This window comes from Arachis ipaensis, chromosome B9 (genome assembly GCF_059453495.1).
Source record: "Arachis ipaensis isolate K30076 ecotype BB chromosome B9, ASM5945349v1, whole genome shotgun sequence".
NCBI lineage: Eukaryota > Viridiplantae > Streptophyta > Magnoliopsida > Fabales > Fabaceae > Arachis > Arachis ipaensis.
The window spans coordinates 81,475,654-81,481,040 of record NC_142444.1 but is presented as its reverse complement, the minus strand read 5'-3'; the positions used below and the strand labels follow the sequence as shown (position 1 = coordinate 81,481,040).

The following is a 5,387-nucleotide window of genomic DNA, read 5'->3' as shown; positions in this document are numbered from 1 at the left end:
TACATGTTTGAAAGTTGCTTCCTAGAGACTTTAATTATTTACTTTTAATTCTCCTTTATTCCATTCGATGCCGTGATATGTGTGTCAAGTGTTTCAGGCCTTATAGGGCATAAATGAGATGGAGATTGGAGAGGAAGCTAGCAAAAATGGAAGGAACACAAGAATTTGAGGAGATAACCAGCGAGAAGTGACGCGGTCGCATGGCTCACGCGACCGCGCGAAGGAGCGCAAATCGCAGCGACGCGGCCGCATGGCTTGCGCGGCCGCGCGGATTGGAAAGCGCAAGCGACGCGGTAGCGTAAACGACGCGAACGCGTGGAGAGGAAAAAGCGCAAGCGACGCGTCCGCATGGACGACGCGATCGCGTGACATGTGCGATCTGCATAATCTGCAGAATTCGATGGGGGCGATTTTGGACCTTATTTTGGCCCAGTTTTCGGCCCGGAACAGCAGACTAGAGTCAGAAAATATGCAGAAACAACAGACACATTCATTCAGTAGTTTTAGATCTAGTTTTTTTCACTCTCTTTGGTTTTTCTCTCTAGTTTTTAGGATTTTAATTTTCAATTGATCTTAGCATTGGAACATTGAGAAGATTTATTTCCTCATCAAGACTTCATCATTCTAGTTTGTTCTCTTAACTTGGTTTTATTCTTCCATGTTCTTTGTTATGTTCAATTTTGTCATTCAGATACTTTTATGATTAATTAATGCAAGAATTATTTCTCTTTAATTCAATTTCAATTCCAATAATCATGTCTTCTTTTAATTCCCTTTTATGTGCCATGGATTCTTTATTTACAATGCGTGAGTAGTTTCATTACTTGATAGGGAGTTGATTAAAAGGAATTCTTTAGTTGGAAGGATTGAAGGAGAAATTTATAGTTGGGTTAAATGTTGGATTGCTATCCTGTCACCAACGCCAATCCCTTTGAACTAAGTAGGTTGTAACTCGTGAATAGATCTGGCAGTCCAACTTGTTTGACTTTCCCTTACCTAGTAAAGGATAACTAAACAGAGTAACCGTTAATTATAAATCAATCTTAAAAATCACTCCATCAATGATAGAGATTCTAACTAATCAATTCCCAGTCAAGGCTTTTATTTATATTATTTAAAATTCCTCAATTTAAATTCCAATTTACTTAGCTCAACTTCTTGGAACATCTGATTAATAAAACAGCACACTTTTCTGCAACTCGTTGGGAGACGACCTGGGACTTAAAACTCCCAGTAATTTTAATTTAAACTCTTTGTGACATATTTCTAAATTGATAGGCAGATTTTCGGTGAGTTAAGAACTATACTCGCAACGTAACCATTTTAATAAATTTTTAATTCACCAGCTTCTGTTTCCCATCAATTTTTGGCGCTGTTGCCGGGGAGTTACAATAGAGTGCTAATTTTATTAATTAGAATTTATTTATTTGCATTTTATTTAATTTTGCTACTATGAGTTGCATGTTTCTTCCATCAAATGACATGTTCACTTCCTGATCCGCGCTTGCTAATATTCGATCCTGAAATTGAAAGAACAATTTCACGAATAAGGCGAGAACAGCGTAGGTTAGCCCGCTCTGAAGGCGGATCTAAAAGTGAATTTGAGGAAGAAACCAGCCCCCGTTCTACTGATTCGGTTGTTTTACGTGCAGAAAACATGGCAGCTAGAAGAGTTACCATTCAGGAGGAAGGAGCTCCTGATTTTACAATGCAATCGTTTCAAGCGCATCATCCAGCGGTAGCTACCGATTTTGAAATAAAGACCGCATTGCTGAATTTGATGCCCAAGTTTCATGGCCTACCTGCTCAAGAGCCTATCAAGCACTTGAGAGATTTCCAGGCAGCCTGTTCTACTGTCAGGCGTGATGGCACTGATGAAACTTCAATTCTGCTGAAAGCTTTTCCGTTCTCTCTTGAGGGAAAAGCAAGAGAGTGGTACTACACTCAACCTCTAGCAAATGTATCCAACTGGGATACACTCAGAAAGGAGTTTCTGGAGAAATTCTTTCCATCTGAAGTTACTGATAAACTGAGGAAGGATATCTCTACAATTGTTCAGGATGACAATGAGACTCTCTTTGAATACTGGGAGCGCTTCAATAATCTTCTGGAAGCATGCCCCCACCACATGATTGACAAGATCATGCTACTCAGCCATATCACACAAGGTATGAGGCCCCAAGATAAGACCACATTGAAAAGTGCCAGCAATGGGTCTATGAAGAAGTACAAGACCACTGATGAAGTTTGGCAATTGTTCAGTGATTTAGCTGAATCTACTCGGAACCACAGACAGAAGCAAGGTCGTTCAAAAGCCATTGCAGAAGTATCTTCTGGCAAAGAGACTGCTGCTCTAAATCGAAGCATCTGTGAGATGACCAACCTGCTGAAGCAAATGTAGTTGAATCAACAAGCTCAGCAAACTCAACCGCAGCAAAACCAACAACTAGTTCCACAAAAAATTTGCGGAATTTGTGCTGATTACAGCCACTACACTGATGAATGCCCGCAGCTCCAACAAGAAGACAACATGGTGGCATCCACTCACAATTTCTATGACCGCCCCAACCAAGGGTACAATCAAAGTGGAAATAATAACCATGGATGGTAGGACAATTCAAACCAGAATTGGAGGGACAACAATAATAGGGGAGGCAGAGATAACCAGGGAAATCAGAGGTGGAATAATAACAACAACAGGCAGCAAAATCAACCTTACCGAGCACCTCACCTGAGGCAAAACCAAAGACCACCGAACAATCAGCAGCAAACCTCTCAATTTACTTATTCTTCTGTATCTTCTAATGAAGATTTATTACAAGCTTTTGAGAAAAGACAACTGGCCATGGAAAATACCATCGTGAACAGTATTAATGCCAGTCTGAATGGTTTCACCTCTACTCTGCAAGCTCTTATGACACAACTTGGTTCAGCACAAAATTCCAGTAACCAACCTTCAAGCACCACTGGAATCCCCTCTCAACCATTACCCAATCCGAAGGGAGGCATTAATGCCATCACCCTGAGGTCCGGAACCACACTGCAAGAGAGGAATCAGGAGGAACCAAGCTCACCAGAATACGCCTCAGCTGAAGAGGTGGTAGAAATCGAAGATGTTGAAGAGGAAGAGGATATACAGGACATAGCTGAAGAAGAGATAGCTCAACCACAGGAAGAAGCACCAAAAAGCACAGGCACCACAGAAAACACTACTCCCATTCCATTTCCACAACTTGCAAGGAAGCCCAGGAAGCAGCTGGAACCTGATCCTAAAATGGTAGAAATATTCAAAAAGGTTGAGGTAACTGTTCCCCTTTTTGATGTTATTCAGCAGGTACCTAAATATGCAAAGTTTCTAAAAGACTTATGTATCCATAAAGACAAAATTAATGAATTAGAAACTATTCCTTTAGGTAGTTCTATATCTGCTTTAATGGGAGGATTACCTGAAAAATGTAGTGATCCAAGTTCTTGCATAGTTAGTTGTACTATTGTTGGTGTAGTAATTTATGATTGCATGTGTGATTTAGGAGCATGTGTCAGTATAATGCCTTTGTCTATATATGATGTTTTAAGGCTCCCTCCCTTAAAAAGGTCGGCAGCTCGTTTTGTGTTAGCAGATAAAAGCATTATTACAGTGGCTGGAGTTGCTGAAGATGTTTTGGTGAACATTAAAGGGCTCACATTTTCCACTGATTTTTATATCTTGGAGATGCCCCATAATGATTCAGATAAGCCATCATCAATCCTACTTGGAAGACCATTCCTGAAGACATCAAAATTCAAATTGGATGCTTTTTCAGGAACATACTCCTTTGAAATAGATGGTCACATAGTGATCTTCAATCTGAATGGAGTCATTGACAACCCCCCAGAAGATTGTTCTATCTTCCAGTGTGATGTCATAGATGAAAGTGTAGCTGAAGTTCAAAAAGAAGAGTTTGAAGAGAGGCACACTGGACAAGGTCCAAGTGTGGGGACCCTCTTGACTGACAATGAGGACACTTCGCCATTTTCACAAACCCCAGATAATCCAGAGCCTGCCCATGATCAAAAGTTAGAATTGAAACCTCTCCCTCCACATCTCAAATATGCTTACCTTGAGGATGAGCAGAAGCTTCCGGTTATTATTGCAAGAGAACTGACTTCTCAACAAGAAGAGCAGTTACTTGATGTGCTGAGGAAGCATAAGAAAGTAATTGGATGGAGTTTGGTAGACATAGTGGGAATCGACCCTCAAGTATGCGAGCACAGAATATTTTTAGAAGAGGGAGCAAGACCTGTCTATCAACCCCAGAGAAGATTGAATCCCACCATCTTGGAAGTTGTCAAAAAGGAAGTGACCAGATTATTGGAAGCCGGTATCATATATCCCATTTCAGACAGTGAATGGGTAAGCCTAGTACAAGTTGTGCCCAAGAAGTCCGGAGTCACTACCATGAAGAATGAGCATGGAGAGCTCATAGCAACTAGAGTTTAGAATGCTTGGAGAGTCTGCATTGATTACAGGCGTCTCAACCAAGCTACCCGTAAGGATCACTACCCACTTCCATTCATTGATCAAATGCTGGATCGCCTGTCAGGTAAATCACATTATTGCTTTCTAGATGGTTACATAGGTTATTTCCAGATTCATATAGCTCCTGAGGATCAGGAAAAGACTACTCTTACATGTCCTTTTGGGACCTATGCTTATAAGAGAATGCCCTTTGGCTTGTGCAATGCACCAGCTACTTTCCAAAGGTGCATGATGAGCCTTTTCTCTGATCTTATTGAGGACTGTATGGAAGTTTTTATGGACGATTTTAGCATTTATGGTGATTCTTTTAACCTTTGCTTAGATGGATTATCTAGAGTATTAGATAGATGTGTTGATACAAACCTTGTATTGAATTTCGAAAAATGCCACTTTATGGTAAAGCAAGGGATTGTATTAGGACATGTGGTATCTAATAATGGCATTTTTGTAGACCCAGCAAAGGTGAATGTTATTTCTAGTTTACCTTACCCCTCTTCTGTGAGGGAAGTCCATTCGTTCCTTCGCCATGCAGGTTTCTACAGGAGATTTATTAAAGACTTTAGTAAGGTGGCACTTCCCTTATCCAGATTACTGCAGAAGGACATTGAGTTCAAGTTCAGTGAAGGTTGCAAACAAGCATTTGATAAGCTGAAGACTGCTCTAACTCAAGCCCCAATTGTGAGAGGACCCGACTAGAGCCAGCCGTTTGAAATCATGTGCGATGCTTCCAACCATGCAGTAGGAGCAGCGCTGGCTCAGTGTGAAGGTAAGGACCCTTTTGTTATTGCCTATGCGTCTAAGACTTTAGACACTGCCCAGTCCAATTATACTACTACTGAGAAAGAGCTACTTGCTATTGTTTTCGCTC

At 40.9% G+C, this 5,387-nt stretch overlaps 1 non-coding gene across 1 annotated transcript; it reads right to left on the bottom strand.

The window, feature by feature from the left end:
* Positions 1 to 2,026: 2,026 nt before the first annotated feature.
* Positions 2,027 to 2,134, bottom strand: LOC148545192 (small nucleolar RNA R71). Its single transcript, XR_015901200.1, has one exon. It is a non-coding gene; the product is annotated as a small nucleolar RNA R71 (small nucleolar RNA).
* Between the last annotated feature and the right edge of the window lie 3,253 nt (positions 2,135 to 5,387).